We start from the raw sequence: 20,493 nt of genomic DNA, 5'->3' as shown, positions 1-20,493 counted from the left end.
GATACACGTTCTTACTCTTTAAATCACTCTCAGCCTGATTATTGGTGGTTCATTGCCAACTAGCTCCTAAAAATAATCAATCTCTTTATCAAGGTTAAGTAGAATTCCTAGCCAGACAGTTGGTGGAGCTAGAATTCAAGCTCTTACTGATGTATGTTAATGACAGAACACATTGGCCTAGGACTCAGAACACCAGGAGCCAAAACATGTAGGGTCTACTAGAGAGATTAAAATAGAATCATCTCTTCTATTTGTACTTTTACTTTAACTTTACGAGTTCAGGGTCAAAGAGTCTACTTGGAATTTTATGAACCAAAATCACCTTCATCTGTAGAAATACAGACTGAGGAATCCAAGTTATAAAACCAAGACCGCTATAATCACATAAGCAGCAAAGCCAGATGAGAGGTGAGATCCTGTCCCATCATCCTTTGCTCATGCTATTAGCTCTGGTTATGGGATGTCCTAGCCCATCTGAAATAGGCAGCTTTTACAGAAACAGTTAGATTGGGAATACAGAAGAGAATCAGAGCTGGAGATAAATATTCAAGTCATCAATATGGCAAAAGTGACATAGAGCTTAGAACTGGCGGAGTTCTAGACTGGAGAAGAGGAAGAGGACTGAACACTGAATCTGTCCAGAAGTTACTCTGTGCCAAGCGAGGTGCTCATTGCTTCTAGTCATTAGAAGGAATCGGACAGCAAATACTGTTGCTTATCCTATTTTACAGATGGAGAATCTAAAGTACAGAGAAGTTTTATTGTGACTGTTGTTTGCTTCTCTCTTCTTCAAGATCACCGTAGTCATGAGTGCAAAGCTAAACTATACACTCAGACAACCTAGCTCCAAATCAGTAGAACACCTAATACCAAGTGCTCTGCCTCTGTAGATTTGGAGCTTGGGCTTGGCTTAGTCACATGTGCATTTATAATCTACAGCACTGGTTCTCAACCTGTGGGTCTTGACTCCTTGGGTAGTTTGAAAGACCCTTTCACGGGGGTCGCCTAAAACCATTGGAAAACACAGATATTTACGTTGTAATTCATAACACTAGCAAAATTAGAGTTATGAAGTAGCAATTAAAAAACCTGTATGGGTTGGAGGTCAACTATAACATAAGGAACTGTATGCAAGGGTCACGGCATTAGGAACACTGAAATCCACTGCTCTAGAAGAAGGCTTCAATAATAATTGTAGTGAATACCATAGATTCTAGAAAGCTCAAGTCTAAGTGTATGATCCATCAGCCTTGTGACCCAGCAATGCAACTAGCGGGTTCTTACCAAAAGACCACACTAATCCATGTGAAGACTAACCAGGTAGTTGGAGGCATCAGAGAAGGAAAAGAGGCCAGAGTCAAAAAGTCCACTTGGAGTTTTAGGAAACAAAAATCTGAAGGGTAAATCTGAATTCACCAAACACATAAGCTTTGTGTTTTATGGTTTTGTGTTGTCTTTCTTTTTAGTTTCACGTGATAGGTCACAGAGATTCACCTCTCTGGATCTGAATCCAGCCTTGTACTTAAGAAGTCTTGAAGGAAGACACCATCACAATTGCACTATTTCAGGATCACATCATCTCCCTATACATTGCCACACACATCAGTCGTCTTACTCCTTCTCATCGTATCCCCCTTCGTTTCATTCTCAATGGTGCAATGTAAAAGAGCTAACAAATATAAATCTGAGCTTCCTATTTAAAAGCATCCCATGATAAAACATCGAAGCTCTTTGGTATGAAAGTTAGTGCCCTTGGTGGTCTGGTTCCTATTCACCCTTCCGCTTTCATGCTCCAATCCATTATTCTCCAGAATACCAAACTATTCTTTGGTAAGGCACACTCCCCTATCCACACACATCATGCTTGGCATATCTCTATGTGTACTGCTTTCATTGTACCAAAAGAGATGCTTTCGTTACTTTAGGCATTGCTGCAATAAAACGGCCACAACAACATAATAGAAATGGTGTTTATTCCAGTTTAAGGTTACAAAGGGGTACAATCCATCATGAAGAGGAAAGAGCATGAGTCTGGTCGGACACATTGTTTCAACAGCCAGGAAGCAGAGAGAGACCAGGAAGCAGGGCCAGTCTGTAAAGAGCCGTGGGCTGTCCCCAGTGACCCCTTGTCTCCATCAGGATCTAACTCTTAGAGGTTTCACAGCCTTTCCAAGCAGCACTATCACCTGAAAAGCAAGATTTCAAACACATTCAAGCCACAACAGATAGCGGACTTGGCCAATATAATTAATCTGGAGTTCATTAGAAGAGGCCAGAAAACAAGGAATGACATTATATAGTCATGAAAGGGTTAATTCATCAAAAAATAATTAGCATATATGCAACAAACATCAGAGTTTACAAACATATGAAACAAACAATGACAGACTGAAAGACAGAAGTACACAATAGTGATTGCAACCTCAAGTAGACACGTAACAGGTGACTATGAAACCTCACTTTCAAGGGTGATAAGCAAACAGACAGAAGACTGGGAAGAAAAGAGTTGGACGTTCTATAGGTTCACTGTACCAAAGAGATATACACAGAGCATTCTACCAAATAACAGCAAAATATGCATTTCTATCAAGTACACATGGACAGATCAAATGTTGGGACACAAAATGAGTTGTAATTATACTTTGAAAGGCCAAGATACATCCCTGTCCTAGAATATTGGTATGTTCACCAAAAAGGAAGATATGAGCTTTGGTGGTCTAAGTTTTTATTAGAGTTTCATTCAGTAGGCATGACTGATTAAATAATTGTCCATTCAATTTTATTCAATCCCCAGCTCTTGTCTCCTGCCCAGAGATCATACTGGTTTAAAAGGCTCACTCCGAATCTTTCATCATACTTGACTAGTCTTTCTGATAAGTAGAATCCTGACTGAACATTCATTGACCTGGGGCACAGCCTTGTGAAGGACTCCAAAGTCTCAATCCTAGAGGAAATTGGCAGAGCCGTTCTCCATGTAGGTCAGACTCTAAAATGGAAGTAAAGGAGGATTGTGTATAGAGGATTTATCAGTGTGTATAAAAAGTAGCAACTGTAGTTACCTCTTTCTCATGGATGTTTACAGCCTGAGACAGCTTGCCTACTTATACCTCCTACCTAGACTGGCTAACCCTTCCTCCCTGTGCTGTACATAATAAACACACTGAAGTTGCAGGTGGTGGCAGCAATAGGTATGACTCACCCCACTTGACCACAGATTTTCTGTATGTGTGTCTGAATTTCTGTCCTTACTTGAGGTTCCAGGACCCAAGCTTCACAGGATATGGTAACCATCCCCCGGGGAGTCATCTATTAGCCAGAATTGCTGTACAATCCACAGGGCTCATGAAGAGCAAATACACTCAGTTTTGAGAATATTGAGAGTTTAGAGTATCCTTCCGAGGAATCAGAGACCAAAGCCAGACAAATGTTCTACTACCACCCATGATGCCCATGTCAACACCATTGGAGTTACAACTACACACACCACACCATACTTCTCCTTTGCCAGAGTTTCCTGATGGGCTATGCCAAAAGGACACTAGAAGCAGTCTGAAAGGAGATGTTAAGGATTTACTACTTTGAGTTTGCGTCCTGTTTTCTTCCTGTTCCTTTGATCATCTGCCCAACCATACTGGCTACCTTTCTATACTCACAATAGAGCATACTTTTTGGGTTATCTCACATCTCCAGAAATAGCATCTCCATGTTTCAAACCAAAGACACCAGGACAAGCCACCCATCAACAGCTAACCCTTCACACACAAGTCTAGGTCCAACCCCTCACTCAGCTCAAGGACATCAGAGCCAGGTGGGAAAAAAAAAAGCTCTTCCTAGAGTCAAGTGTCCCAAGCCTTTTGTGGATAGAGCAGAGAAAGAACCTAAGTCATACAGAGATGCATTTAATAAATTTAGGGAACTACCTCTTTAAAAACAGGTAATACAATTACAGTTTTGTTGAGCTAGATAAATCCCGGGATTTATTTCTGGTGAATAATTTCTACTCTGATTAGCTATTAATAAGAGCTGAGTGTTTGATTTTACATTTTTTTTTTGTATAGCTTGCAAGTGGAAGAACTTTGCATTGACAGCACCTGGCTGGGCATAATGAGTGCCATACAATGGTTCTAGTGGGTATCTTTACACCAGACTGTAACTTGTGGCCCTATAGCTTTGTGCCATGAGTAGATGATTTGACACAGTGAGTGACAGAAAGGTGTGGGGTACTGATTTGGGTACCTAGACAATCAACTTAAACAATTACACTTTATACAAAAGTAACTGGAACAATGTAAATATATCCAACCAAAATCTGACATAAGTGCACTCTCAATTAAATTTCCTCTCCCAAAATATGACAATGGCTATCCCAGCTGTCCAACACACAGGGAAGTGTTACAAAGGTATTTCTCAGATGGAAAGACATGGGCAATTCTGATCAATTGCATCAAAATATGTGACTTCTGTACACACACACACACACACACACACACACACACACCATGTGAGCATATTGCCAGGATTCTTCCTGCAGCTTTATAAGGGTGTGTGTGAATGTCCCAGACGTCTAAATCCTTAACTCATGATAAACATTTTTCTTTGTGTACAGGGAACATCAGATGTTCTTTCTCACCAATGTTGGGGAATATTATTTCACAAGTCCTTTCTACAGACATACCATTACTGGACTCCAGTCCATCTGCTCACAATTTGAAAGTCATTGCTTAGAATGTGATAGTTGGTGGTACACAAATGAGATTTATTATGAGGCTCTCACATATAAAACAACAACAGATCCCAACCCACAACCTTAGAGAACTCAGATACAGATACATCCTGCAAAGACTTCTCAAATTCTAGGGTATGTGCTTCCTTTTCTCTATGAATATTGCAATCATCCTCAGCCTTCTAGAGCTGGATTCTGCTTTTTCTGGAGACAAGCACATGGCTTATCTGAAAGTTAAACCTCGTATTAATTCACATGTTTTATAAAAATTGATAATATGTGGTTATAAGGACTAGAGATACACGTTCCAGCATTACCTGAAGGTTATTAGATGTTATTGGGTCACTAATTCTAATAAAAAAGATAACCTAGACATTAGGCTTCTAATCATGTAGGTGCATCTTTTCTTTATATTTTATATTTTATAATGCCAGGGAAAGGAAAGGAAAGCTAAAAGATAACACACAAAGAGGCAGCAACCCTGACAGCCTCCACTACCATTTCTCCCTGATGGTTGCACAGTAGAATTGAAACGAGGGTCCTTTCCACAGAATGCTGATGGCAAAGGTTTCAGTCTGCTTTGAAACACCTAAACCTGTTGGGGGTTTCTAGACTTCATGCTATATAGAATCGTATTCAATGTCCAAGAGTTTACCTGAAGGGAAGGAGCATGATACCTACAGCAACCAACACCCTCATCTCCTTTGTCAGTATAATCTCTATTCCCTAAGTCCTTTGATTGTTAGATTTTTTTAAAAAAATCAAATCCCCTCTTTTCTTCAAAAATCCATCTTCTTGCAATGACTGGATATTCCATGATCTTCATCATAAGTTAAAAATACTAATAATATGTGTCTCCTATTGGCTTCTTTTGGATTTGGCTGACTTCTTTAATGGCACTGGTTTAAGAAGTGGAAGACTGAGGTCCCTGTAACAATTATTGAGAAAAAAAAAAAAACACTTTAGTTACTATCTTCTATGATTCATCCAGACATATTCCTGTGAGAGCTTTGGAATGATTGACATTTTCTAAAGATAACTTTATCAAACGAGACTACCAAAATCTTGACAGATATGGCACTAGTAACTAATTTTCAAAATGATGGACATGGCATTAGAGAGATGACTCAGCAGTTAACAGCATATGTGGCTCTTCAAAGGACCAGAGCTTGGTTTCCAGTACCCACATTTGGTGGCTTCAGCCTCAGGGAGCCCAACATCTCCAAGAATACCTGAAATCACATGTGCTTAGCCCAACGCTAGACAGAAGCACACAAGCAGAAATCATAAAAACAATTCTTTAAGATGGTATATATGACATTCTTTTTTTATTTATCCACTTATATCAGAGTGATCTAATGAGTACCTATTATATCATTTTTCCTGGGAGTGTGCAATTAAAAAGACAAGCAGTTGTCACAATTATTCAATCTTAGAAGCTTGGCGACACAAAGCCAAAAGTTGGCACTTCTGAAGATGGCATCACAGCTGGCTTGCTCTCGTGCCTTTGCGCTTGGAAGGGAGCTTTCAGAAAACAGAGATGGGTGAGAAATACCTGCATCTTCTCCTATTTGGTGGGAACATTCGAAGAAGCACCTACTCACCCACGTAAGAATCAATGCTCTATCACTCCAGGCTGGGCTCTAAGGCTGGTGAAGGTTCTTTGGCTGATCACCTCAAGGAAACTCTTTTCTCTTTGTTTCTGCCTTCTCTGAGACATTCCTCATTAATGAATACTCTCCCTGTTGCAATAGGCAAATAAAAAATAATCTCTTTAATTTCCCGGGTCATTATGCCTTTGACACTGGCTTGTTCTCATTAAACAGTGACAACCCCACCCCCACCCCCGCCCGACTCATGGAGTTATGATCACATTATCAAGATACAGGAGCAGGGAGTGGTGGGCACAGAAAGATCCAGACAATTTCTTCCATGGAGAGGACTGTTCTGAAGTTTAAAAAAAAAAATACAACTGCCTACTTCAGAGCTATGATAGCTGTGCTCTAGCACCCACAGATAGGAGAGAGCAGCCTGAGAAAAATAATTACCCTAAATTTAGCAATGCTTAACAATTAAGTTCATTCTACTAAAATCAAGGAGATCTATGTATAGAAAATTCAAACCTATATCTAGTTTGAAATAACCTGTGAAGAACCACACTTAGTGCATTCACAGACTTCCTAAAGTGGCACTGTACCAGCATGCACAAGACCTGTACAAACTTAAGGCAGGCCAGATCCCAGCATAGAGAGGAGAGGTGGGCACTAAATCCCACCCCTATCTAAGGAGCTATTGGCAGTATACAGCTGCTAAGGGAGGGAGAGTCGGTTTTCTTTAATAGTGTTGTCACTGGTAGGTAAGACCTACCCCGGAAGAAGGCCATACATACAAGAATATATGGGCAGCACAACCTGGATTCAATGAGGAAGTTTTGGATTTCTTTTCAGAGGACATGGAGTTGGCTAGGTAGACAAGAGAGGTGGATCTGGAAGGATGTGGGGGAGGGGGAGTGACTATGGCCAAGTCATACTGTATAAAATTCTCACAGAACTAAGTTGGTTTTTTTTTCTAAAGATTCTAAGGAATAAAATGAAAGAAAGGAGCTTTGTGATATTCAGAGGTTTGCGGACCACAGAGAGCAAGTGAACAATCTGCCTTCAGGTAGAAATAAAGACATGGAGGAAAAGAAGCTGTCTTGGAAGCTGGGCAGTGTCTTGGTCCCTAGAACTATCCCACCAGGAGTGTCATGGAAGCTGAACCACTTAAACCCGTCTGCCACCCTGGCACTTGAGAACAGAGTCAAGCCCCACAAGATGTCTCTTTACTTGAATTCACAGAAGGGAATAACTCTAAACCCTGGCCATGTCTCCATCCTTGCCTTCTACACAAAGGTGTGTGCTGCAAGCACACACGTGCACGTACACACATGTACATACACACAGACACACACATACACACACACACACACACACACACAGAGACAGACACACAGAGCTACACAATCTCACACACAGAGCTACACGATCTCACACACATTTTGTTTGTTCCTTTAGTTTTGTTCTGTTTGGCCTTTAGACACAGGGTTTCTCTGTGTAGCCCTGGCTGTCCTCGAACTCACTATGTAGACCAGGATGGCCTCAAACTCACAGAGATCCACCTGCCTCTGCCTCCAGGTTGCTGGAATTAAAGGCATGCCCCACCATAAGCTCACACTCTTTCATATACATACACTCTTTCACACAGACTCCTTCACATAACTACACACTCTTACATACTTCAAAGCATATCCACTAAAACACTTACTGACACCCTCACACGGTCACATCAGTCTCCCACACACTCACACACCCTCCCACACCCCACACTTGTTCACACTCTCCCTCACTGACTTACACACTCCTTCACATATTACGATCTGTTCTCACACCCCTATACGAACACTCATTTATATGTGTGCATATATCTTTAGATACACTTGAAGGGCCCTAGTTCATGACGTCCCTAATCATTTTAGGAGATAAGAAAGGGAAATTTTCTTAGAGAGTATTGCAGACCCCATCCTTGGGAACCCAAATGGAGGCAAATAAGAAATAACAGGAAAGAAGAGTCACGACGAGGTGGGGCCAGCATTAACTCTCGCTCGGGGGCCCTTCCTATACTACCCAGTGTCTGAGCTTGCAACTGCCACCAGCACTAGAATTTCTCAATTTCTAAGAGTACAGTTACCACTGGCTCTAAAGTAAGATGTTTTATAAATACAAGGGAAAGAATGCTGGGGTCACACATTAGATACCATGGCAAATACATACTGTACCCCCATAACAGCCATCCAGGCTACCACACACATATGCACCAGGGGCTTCTCTGGTTATTTAAATAACATCAACTCAATAAAGTATTTTAAAAAAATAAACAGCTTTGTGTCACTTGAAATATGTGACCACCTTGAATACAATGTCAGTGACACCAGAATGCAAAGAGAAATCACTGTCCTATCCTTAGGAAGGATTTTATTTCAGTCCCAGAATTCAAAAGGAAGACATCATCTACTATTTAAGGCTAGACAAAACATGCCCACATTTTTATTAATCCTTAAAAATTCTAATAGGGGAGGGAACCTACTTACAACTCGGTTTTTAAGCAACCCTGAGAATTTTATATCTCAGTGTCTGAATTTAATTTCCTTCCCCGAGATCAAAGTGTACACCATTGTGATGGGTGTGGAAAGAACTGAGTCTGGTTAGATGAGAACGCCCTGCGTGTGTATTAGTGATTTATGTTAGATGCGGAAATGAATTGTGATTTTATGGAAGGGAATTATTTTTCCCTTCTGTTTAATATTTAGGCCATGTCTCCTCTGGCGTCAGAGCCTGGTATCTTTGTCCTCCGACTTCACACTTTCCATAAGCCTTCTGGTTTCACAGCAGACACGTTGTAAATCTTCTCCTTCTAAGTGTCCCACATATGTTTCATTAAAAGTGTTTGTTTCTTTGATCAGCTTGACTTTTTTTTTTTATGTGAAAAAAAAAATAATAACTTTGCCGCTTGGCACTTGGAAATGTATGGGCCACAGAGTGAAGAGCCATGTGCTGAGTGTGCATAAACCAGCCTTGGTGGAATGAGCCACACAGGCTCTCCCAGGGCGTGGCACAGGCTGCCTCCTCCAATGCCATGGTTAGCACAGGGCGGGTGGGATAGAAGCACTCCTGCATTATCTGTGTGCTGGGGCTAATGTAAGGAAGTTCCACTGACCAGGTGGCTCACAGACATTCACAGTCTCACTGTTTGGGAGTCTGGAAGACCTAGCAGGCCAGGTGTTGACAGAGTTGCTTTTATTCTAGACCCTTCTCCTTGACTGGAACATGGCCATTATCACTCTATGTCCACATATAACATTCCCTCTGGGTGTGTCTGATTGCCTCAATAGCATTGACCTAATAGTCTTGACCTAATGATTTTATTTTAACTCTTTTAGCTCCTAAGCACAGTCACATTCTGATGTACTTGAGGGAGGCTAGGATTTTAAATAAGCATTTCAAAAAGCTGCAGTTCAGCCAAGCATACCTGATATTTTTAAGACCTTGGCAAACGATGTGAGGACATAAAACAGATAGACAGGTGGTCAGCAGACAGACAGACAGACAGACAGACAGACAGAGTCATCACAAATCCCTCAGTGAGGTAAATCGACCATTTCAAGAGCACTGGACTCCATTTACTAGGTGGTATGACTCACATGGCACCAACACGTCAGGCAAATTAAGCCATCAGAGCAAGGGCAAGGCAACCTCTGAGTCATGGGCAAAGGTCTATTTTAGGTCTCTGGCCCTCTAAGGCAGCCCATTTCCCAGCAGGGAGAATGATGCCCTGCATGATAAGGATGATAATTTACCTCTCCTTCCTCATCTCCACCTCCTCCTCCATGCTATCCTTTCTGTTGGTAAACTCAGAGCATTCCCACAGAAGCCACCCCCATTTGCTCACAGCCCTTGCCTCCAGGGGTCCAAATGAATACACCCCCATGACATCTCCGGCACATAATTTGAACTGAACAAAGGAGAATGACATCCGAGCACACTGTCCCTCCTCCAGCATGACTTTCTTCCAGGAGCAAGGGCACGCCCCCACACATTAGGATCCCCAGCTTCTCATCTGAGTCCTGTAATTTTTTAACAATCAACATATGGAGTCTTCACTCTCTGCTACCAGTTTGTTTCTTCCCAGTCCACTACTGGCTCTGCAAAAGTTGGCATGCACATCAGAGGCTATTTTGAATATAGAGCGGACTTGATTGGATCAAACCATTGGGTTTTGTTAACTCTATATGGGATATTACTTCTAAACATCGTCTTCTTTTTTCTCAGATGCCAGTGGATACAATTAGGAAGTGAGGAAAGCCTGGCAGAGCAGTGTGTTGCCCCTCTTTCTTTTTTTACAGTGACCAGTTTTTGCTCATCCAAACCTAAGACACATTTAGCATCTTTTATTCAGTAAACACAACTACCATGACCATTATTATCATTAATCCAAACTGTTCATCCATTAGTTTACATAATTGCAAACAAAAGAAAAACACCTTGTGGCTACAAGATACCTTATGTAGTCTACTTACACAGGCAGTGTAGTCTGATGGACAGCATCACAGAACCCCATGGTGTAGAAGTGGGGTGGTTTCCCAAGGGGTGGGAGGCTATTCAGACTGAAATGACGTCAGCCCAGTCAGTGGGGGATAGATTCTCTGCAAAGAAGAATGAAGCAAAATTGTATGTGATTGTTTTGCGTGAGATCTCTGTAAACAGAAAAGGAAACTTTATGTATACGGTCTAGACACCTCCACTAACCAGTTATCAAAAGTTAGCTTGTTCTGTACAATCTTATTTATTTGACATGCAAGGACATCACACTCTATTATTTTTACACAACTTCTAGAACTTAAATGATCCTTGGATGACTGAAAGGTAGAAGACTTGACTCTACCATCATTTAACAGTATGAGTGCCAGGGACTCCTCTAACCTCTCCACACCTCGTTTGTAAATCAGGAATGATACTGCCGTGGCAATGGCGGGGTAGAAGTGATTGGATGTGGGGAAAGAAAAAGTAGAGAGGTGTTCTAACTTAGGGAGGGGAGAGGGAGGGAAAAAGAAAGGGGGGAAATAATAGTAAGATATCTGAAAAAGTCATTGAAGAATCACACTATTAACTATCTATCCCCCAAGAAAACATGTCAATCTGTGAACAAAAGTACACAGAGTCTAAAAGAAATGTTCTCATCTGAGCTGACATCTTCCTTCCAAGAGCCAAAGACAATCTAACAAAAATCTCCGACATGAGAAGCCCTCTCTCGAGTTGTTGGTCAGGGCTGGCTAAGAGACTCCCAAAACATTACAAACTATTGCCTCTGTCTTCCATTGCACCCAGAGGTGAAAGATAAGCCCTACTGCTGAGGACATGTTCGACATGGCCCAGAGGCCCCTGAGTTGAAGTTGATCTAAACACCTCCTCCCTGAGGAACCGCTTTCATAGTACCGGAAAGCACTGTGCAAAGTTCCAAACCATGGAAGCAGCCAACAGTCCTCACCAGCTCCGGTGCCTGTGAACCACACAATGAGGCCAGTTACAGTGTGATAACCCTAAGGTACAGTAGTGGCATTTATTCCCTAGTGGCTACTAATAACTAAGTGTACTAAATGCCTGCTCAACAAGAGCAAAAGCATGCCTGATACTGGAATCCTAGCCAAATATCCAGGGCTAGCAAGATCATGAATCTTGGAGGAAACCCCACAACCATCACGTCATTAAGCCAGCACAATCCCTAACTAAATTCTAAACATTTGTCCTTATACTCTCAGGTAAGTCTGGTCCTTCCCCTCCAATCAAAGAAACATCTCTTTGCTTCAGATGGAGACCATTGCAGGAAACCACAACCAATCAAAATGCATAACTGTGGAGCCCAGTACCATCTGTACATTACAGATCCTGAACCTAAGGAGTCAGGGATCATTGCAGAAGGGGGCAGGGAGTGGAAAGATTGTAAGAGCTGAAGGATCAGAGAATTTACCATTAAATTGTGTCTCCTAGGAATGTCAGAAAGTACACCGATGTGACCTCACTGGCATGACTGTTTAAACATGACCTGAACAGTAACAATAGAGATAGACATGTTAATATGGGTGGAGTTGGGGAACCCACGAGGCCTCAGCCTCACAGAGAGCACTATAGGCAACTATGGAGTACCAAGAGTGGAAAAAGAGTCTTCCCTAGAGAAGAGCATACCAGCTGGTTATCCAATACCAAATAGCCCCAACAACATACATAAAAATAACATTATACAGACTGAGCAAGTTGTATGTATGCGTTTAAAAATATATGTATGCACATACTTGTGTGTGCGTGCATGTGCATGTGAGTGTGTCTGTGTGTGTGTGTGTAGGAGGGAGGAAAGGGTATGGAGAAAATATGTGATTATATTATAACCTCCAAAAATTAAAGAAGTCATATGAATACTTAAAAAAGAGGTGAGGGAACTTGTTTATGCTGTTGCCATGTGGAGTCATGGGAGGTGCAAACCTTGACCCAACTCTCAATCTTCTGGCTGGTTGATTTTTGATTTTCCAGACTCTAGAACTGTGAGCAGTAAATTCTGACTGCTTACAAATTAGCAAGACTAAGGTATTTTGTTATAGCCTCCTGAATAGATTAAAATTGTGGTGTGAAAGGGCTGGCTCAGCCTATCAGGTCTAACCTAGACACCCAGAGTGATTAGACCACTGAGAGGGAAGGCTCAAGACAGAGATCCTAATTTCTGGCTCTTAATGTAGTGTCGATTTTGTTATATTAGAAATGTCTCTCTGAAAGCAACAACTCTTTTTTTTTTTTTTTTGCTGTGTCTTCTAGATCTCACATTCCATAATTAATTTGCCCTTGCCAATCAACTGCTGGTTATCACATCAACTGTTCCTATCATATCCTCCTTCTGCATGTTCCCACACAACACTGACCCAAAGGGCTCTTCATTCACTGGCGTTGTACCACACTGCTCTGTGTGTGTGTGTGTGTGTGTGTGTGTGTGTGTGTGTGTGTGTGTATACAGTTTAATGTCAATTTATTTGGAGAAAATTATCTTTTCCTTTTTAAAATAATTTATTATTTTATGTACATGGTGCTTTAACTGCATATATGTCGTGTGAGAGTATCAGATCTCCTGGAACAGGAGTTATAGACAGTTTTGAAATGCCATGTGAGTGCTGGGAATTGAACTCCAGTCCTTTGGAAGTGCAGTCAGTGCTCTTAACGACTAAACTATCTCTCCAGCCCCGAAAATGACCTTTTCCAAGACTTTATAATTATTTAACTGGGAATATGGCACATGTATCCACATAGACTCATGACCACACACATATAAACATGCACACACATAAACACACACACACAAATACTGCATTCATTCATTAAAAAATGAGTTTATAATTACAAAAACATGTTCTCACTTTTAACAGCTAAATAGTATTCCATTGTATAAATGAACCACATTTTCTATATCCATTCTTCAGTTGAGGGACATCTCAGTTGTTTCTAGTTTCTGGCTATTATAAATAAGGGTGCTATGAACATAGTGAAACACTTGCCCCTGTGGCATAGTGGGGCATTTTGGGGGGCATATGCCCAAGAATGGAATAGCTGGGTCTTCAGGTAGATCTATTTCCAATTTTTTGAGGAACCACCAGATTGATTTCCAGAGTGATTGTACCAGTTTGCAATCCCACCAGCAGAGGAGAAGTGCTCCTCTTTTTCCAATCCTCTCCAGGATCTGCTGTCACCTGAGTTTTTACTCTTAGCCATTCTGGTTGGTAAGAGGTAGAATCTCATTTTGAGTTGCATGACCCTGTTGACTAAGGACTTTGAACATTTCTTTAAGTGCTTCTCAGCCATTCAAGGTTCCTCTGTTGTGAATTCTCTGTTTAGCTCTGTGCCCCATTTTTTTCATCGGGTTACTTGAGTTTTTGGAGGTTGACTTCTTGAGTTCTTTATATATTTTGGATATTAATCCTTTATTGGATGTAGGGTTAGTGAAGATTTTTTTCCCTAATCTGTAGGTTACCAATTTGTCCTATTGACTATGTCCTTTGCCTTTACAGGAGTATTTCAGTTTCATGAGGTCCCATTTATCAATTGTTGATCTTAGAGCCTGAGCCATTGGTGTTCTGCTCAGAAAATTTTCCCCTGTGCCAATGAGTTTAAGGCTCTTTCCCACTTTCTCTTATGTTAGATTCAGTGTATCTGGTTAAATGGATGGAACCAGAAAATATCATCTTGAATGAGGTAACTCAGAGACCAAACGGACATGTATGGTATGCAATCACTGATAAGTAGTTATTAGCCAAAAAGTACAGAATACCTAGGATACGACCTACAAACCATAAGAAGTGTAACAAGCAGAAATGCCCAAGTGAGAAGGCTTCAACCCCACTTAGAATGGGGAAGGAAATAATCACCATGGGAGGCAGAGTGAGGGAGGGACCTGGGTGGGAGAGGAGATGGGGAGGGGAAAGGGGAACAGGATCAGATATGGGGGTTGGGGAGAGGACAGGAGAGAAACACAGTGCCAAGAAAATAAATGAAATAAGCAGCCTTCCGGAGTGGGAAATGGAGGGACCCTCTAGTGAGTATCAGAGACTGGGAGCAGGGTGAAACACTCTCAGGACACATGGGGGTGACCTTAGCCAAAATGCCCAACACTAGGGAAAGGGAACACAAAGAGTCCACCTCCATTAGATAGACAGGGACAAGAAGAGGGACAGGGTTACTAACCCACAGTCAAAATTCATGACTCAGAATTCTTCCTGTAGTCCTCAGGACTGTAGGGACAACAATGGAGAAAAAACTAAAAGAAAGGAGGTCCAATGACTGTCCAAACTTAAGATCTATCTTATGTGTGGACACCAAGGCCTGACACTACTATGCTATGATGTGCTTACAGACAGGAGCCTGGCATAGCTGTCCTTAGAGAGGCCCTACCAGCAGCTGAATGAGACAGATGCAGATACGTACACCCAACCATTGGGCTGAAGTCGAGACCCCTATAGTTGAATTTGGGAAAGAACTGAATAAGCTGAGGAAGAGGATGGCCCAATAGTAAGGCCAACACTCTCAATTAACCCAGACTCCAGGGAACTCCCAGAGACTGAGCCACCAACCAGGAGCATGCACAGGACAGTTCAAGACCCCTGGCATATACATAGCAGAGGTCTACCTGCTCTGGCCTCAGTGGGAGAAGATGTACTTAAACCTTGAGAGCCTTGAGGCTCCAGGGAATGGGGAGGACTGGTAGGGTGGGAGCACCATCTTAAAGACAAAGGGGAAGAGGAATGGGATGAGGAACTGCAGGAGGGAGAGTGGGGGGGGGCAACAATTGAAACATAAATAAATAAAATAATTTAAATTAAAAATAATAATTACAAAAATATTTGTGCTAAATATGTGGGAGGAAAGGAATATGAATTATCTGTGGGTTATTATTTTATAAATATAAATTACGAACAAAATATTTCAAGTTTAGCAGTAGCTTTCTCTGGTGATAGTTTCATTTTCCTTTCTTTTTTCTGTATTTCTAGAATATCTCATGAGTAGTCCTTCAGTATTTCATCACCTATCTATCTATCTATCTATCTATCTATCTATCTATCTATCTGCTTTTCTTTCTTTGAGACAGGCTCTTGTTTTATGTACATTGGTGTTTGGATTGCATGTATTATGTGTATGAGGGTGTCAGATCTCCCGACTGCCCTGATACTCACAGAGATCTATCTGCCTCTCCAGGGCTGGCATTAAAGATGTGGGACATTTGACAGGGAATCACTGTGTAACATAGGCTGGCCTCGAACTTGTGTTCCTCTTGCTTCAGTGTCCCAAGTTCTAGGCTTTCAGTCATGAGTCTCCATGCATAGACAGAGCTTGTTTTTTATGAGGAATAATTTATATAATGCCATATCTCAACTACACATCCCAATGGATATTTATATCTAAATATACTCAGTAACCACTCCTTTGGTAGCCAGATTTGTTAAAAATCTCCATTTCTTCTGTATTTGCCAGGCACTGGCATAGCCTCATATGAGATAGCTATAACAGGGTCCCTTCAGCAAAATCTTTCTGGCATATGCAATAGTGTCTGGGTTTGGTGGCTGATTATGGGATGGATCCCCGGGTGGGGTAGTCTCTGAATAGTCCATCCTTTTGTTGTAGCTCCAAACTTTGTCTCTGTAACTCCTTTCATGGGTATTTTGTTCCCTATTCTAAGGAGGAATGAAGTATTCACCCCCATAATGGAGGAGCTAGAGAAAGCACTCAAATAGTTGAAGGGGTCTGCAACCCTGTAGGTGGAACAACAATATGAACTAACCAGTACCCCCAGAGCTCATATCTCTAGCTGCATATGTAGCAGAAGATGGCCTAGTCGTCCATCATTGGGAAAAGAGGCCCCTTGGTCTTGCAAATTTTATATGCCCCAGTACAGGGAAATGCCAGGGCCAAGAAGTGGGAGTGGGTGGGTAGGGGAGCAGAGATTGGGGAAGGGTATAGGGAACTTTCGGGATAGCATTTGAAATGTATATTAAGAAAATATCTAAAATAAGTATATAAATAAATAAACTATCTAATAAATAAATCAAAAAAATCTCCATTTCTGTTAATTTGTTAAAAATCTCTATTTCTACCTCAGTTCTCCTGCCTCACACCTCTCCCAGTCATCAATGTATCCACCTTAGCCATGTCCTTGTCCTTCATCACCTTGGGCTGTGTTTCTAAGGAATATGTCATATTCACAAAATGACATAAAAGATAAACTTCATAGTTTAAATCTTTAAAAAAAAATAAGAGATTTAAGCCACAGAAGATAAACTTCTGAGCTCATATGCATGCCCTTTTTCTTAACAGATTTACTACTCATCACAATTATGTTGTGAGTGAAAAATCGATCTTATGGAAAATGACCATGTATGAGAGAAATGAGACATGAGTCGGAAGTGACCCACTGAGCTCTTGTGGGTTTGGGTCACAAGAGCAAGCTCCATCCTGTTTGGTACATAGAAAGCAAATATTCAGATGAACCTAAAGAAGTTTTCAGTTCTTCCAGAGAGAGAGAGAGAGAGAGACCCTGCATGAACAGACTCCCCTTAGAGACTTCTGATAATTATCGATTCTCAGTGAGTGGAATCCACTTCGTCTAATAGCGTCTTTCTAAATATAGTTACATGAGCTCCTTACCTTCCCAACCAGGCCCAAATCTAAAGAAGTAAAGACATTTTAAAAATTAAAAAATTAAGAGAAGAAAATTAAAATTAAAGAAAACGTTTATTTTAAATTTCCTAAATTGTCCAAGAGAGCCAAAACATATGTCTCTTTGGATAGTTGGCACTATTGTATTCGCCACAGAGCTGCATGTCTGTAATTTCTGGTCTAAGTGATGTAGTTGAGAGACAGAGAGTCTTCTGTTATCAAGTTCAATATCATATAGCATTTGATGCATTCTCTTTAGTCTTCATAGAGACAGCCAGTGCTGTCAAACTGCTTTGTGTCTTACACCTTCTCAAACCTGAAAACCAAGACCAAAGATCCCCCCTCTCGTGTCCCCCTCCTAAGTTCAAACAGTTTATTCCCCTAACTTATCCATATGGAAGTGATTTTTGCCAACTTCAAACAGTTTAGGCGCTCTGTCATCACTGTTAGACTGTCCATATGTGACAAAGTGCAGACAAGAATTATGGTGTAGCTCTTGCAATGGCACATACCTGGGAAAGTGGGAGAGGAAGAACGTGTTTGAGGCCAGCTTGGGCTACACAGCAAGTTTAAGGCCACCCTAAACTACTTAGTAAAAACCCTCCCTAGACAAACAAAAACACAAAAACATTATAACAAAACACAAAGACCCGGGGTACTGCTCAGTGGTTAGAGCACTTGCTTAGCATACCTGGGTTTGATCCCCACCACCTCCACTGCCACATCCTCTACCCCCACTACCTCCAAAAGTTGTTCTGAGCCTATGATATAAAGGAGGGTGGCTTCCATGAACATGTGCGGCCTCTTTGTCCCACCTACCCCAAGTCCTCTTCCAATGCATGACCTCACCCCCCTGCCAGAGCTCTTCTTTGTACGAAGAAGCATTTGTTTCTCTTGATCGGGTTATTTTTGGAATCTCAACCTCTTCCTTCCAAACCCTGCTAGGTCCCCCCAAGGAGCTTCCCCTCCCATCCCTTTGTCTGAGCCTAGCTTCCTTTTCCTAAACAAGTTTTGGCTGGTTTTCCTAGTCTTCTGTTTTCTAAATCTGGTTCCCTGTCCCAATTGGATACCTCCCCCACCAGCACCCACACACCCTGGTCACTGCCATGTCTTCAGGCTGTGCCCTTATGGTAGGATGTAGTTCTTTCAGAAAGCAAATCTCTCCCTTGAACAAAACCTGAGCTCCTCGTGACTCGCCAGTGACTCTGCAAACCTCTTCAATCCATATCCTGTGTTGCTTTCCAAAGGCGCAAGGAAAAATAGTATTTCTATCCGTTTCCTCTTTGATGCTATTTAACTTCTACTTGTGTGTCTATGAATACGTGTCTCTGTGTGTATTTACTTGTGGGGTGTGGTGGATTCCACTGAGGTCAGAATCAGATCGCCTGAAGCTGGAGTCACAGTTGGCTGGGAATCAAACTTTGGTCCTCTGAACAAGCAAGTGGTCCTAACAGCCATGCCATCCATCTAGCCCCATTACTTGGGTTTGGAGGCAAATACACATAGACTCAAGGACCCCATGCAGCCCAGTGGTTAGCAATGGTTGTAGATTTAGCCTTTCATTGGGATCCTGTGATCTCATAATTCCAGAATTTCGGAGGAGCATCACAGTTTCCATGACAGCCTGCACTACACAATGAGGATGTCTTGATGAAAATTACAAGGGGTGCTAAGGAGACAGTTCAGAAAGCAAAGTGAGGACCCAAGTTTGTATCCCTGGAACCCACCTAGAGTCAGCCTGGGTGTGGAAGCTCACTTGTAATCCTAGGGGTGGATGGTGAGCTGGAAAATTCCTGAAGATGGAATGAATAGGCTAGCAAAATCAGAGGAGGCAGGGTCCGGGAGGTCCTGCCTCTTTATATAAGGCAGAAAGGGATAGAGGACCACATGAGCACACACACACACCCATACACCTAAACACACACATGCACCCAAACACACACATATATATATACATACACACTATGCATACATGCATATGCCAAAAGGGGGGGAGCAAGAAAAAACTACTTCACAGTTGGAGAAATGAGACAACATAGACTGCTTTGCAAAGTACCAGCACAGCATCTGGCAGTGGAGAGGAGCAGTTGAAAATTCGATGAACATCCCCACACCTGTTTCTTATTTTTAAAACACATCATTGGTATGCACAGATATGTACAGACATTGGAAGGGATATAGAAAAGCAGGCACTCGTGCGTGCGCACACACACACACACAGAGAGAGAGAGAGAGTGGGGGAGAGAGAGAGAGAGAGAGAGAGAGAGAGAGAGAGAGAGAGAATCAAGCTCACACACACTTAACCTGACTCAGTGGAATAATATCAATTAAGTTCTCTCTCGTCTAAGTGACAGCATTATTTCTGAACTCCTTAAGCAGCCACCACACAAACTCTCCAGTAAACCCCGCAGCAGCGATGCTGGCAAATCCTAGCAGGCTACAGCCTCCCTCTCTGCTCCTGCTGATAAGATGCCACCATGTGTTTTGGTCATTTCTTGACTTGACAAATGTAACTGTTGTCCAGATGGCCTGTCTTCCCTCTGTGCATCTCGAGTCTAGTAAATATTAGAAGCTGCTGCCAAGATCCTTTTCCCTCTGGTCATTCTGAACCTAGTTCAAGTCCCCACAGCCGCTCTGTGCCCGAATCTCAGAGTCCACATCCCTACAATCAGAAGTAAAGGTAAGAGGGGCTCCAAAGCCTGCTCTCTTTGTTCTAAATGTTGCACTTTTGCCAGATGTTTCCACTCTTTAAGTTTTCTTTCTTCTCATTCTTCCTTCCCTGTCACCTGGAATTTTCCATACCTGCGGCACTTTTCTTTTTCTTATTCAGTATATTCCTAAGACTATCTAAAAGGCTACCGATACCTAAACTGCGATGCACCTATTCATTAAATACTGGGAAGACTTTGTCAGAATAAAATGAGTATTCTCCCAGACAGACTACTACTAGCTGAGGTAGGGAAGGTAGGGGCTAATGTATAAAGAAGTATATGA

At 41.9% G+C, this 20,493-nt stretch overlaps 1 long non-coding RNA gene across 1 annotated transcript; it reads right to left on the bottom strand.

The window, feature by feature from the left end:
- Positions 1-1,981: 1,981 nt before the first annotated feature.
- LOC147000319 (uncharacterized) lies at positions 1,982-10,955 on the bottom strand. The gene is made up of 3 exons (XR_015046023.1): positions 10,836-10,955; positions 6,328-6,465; positions 1,982-2,186 (listed from the first exon to the last, which is right to left on the bottom strand). It is a non-coding gene; the product is annotated as an uncharacterized LOC147000319 (long non-coding RNA).
- Positions 10,956-20,493: the final 9,538 nt, after the last annotated feature.

Source organism: Mus caroli, unplaced genomic scaffold (genome assembly GCF_978045245.1).
Source record: "Mus caroli unplaced genomic scaffold, Mus_caroli_1 scaffold_19, whole genome shotgun sequence".
Lineage (NCBI taxonomy): Eukaryota > Metazoa > Chordata > Mammalia > Rodentia > Muridae > Mus > Mus caroli.
Note: the sequence above shows the minus strand (reverse complement) of the source record. Positions and strands in the feature narration are given on the sequence as shown.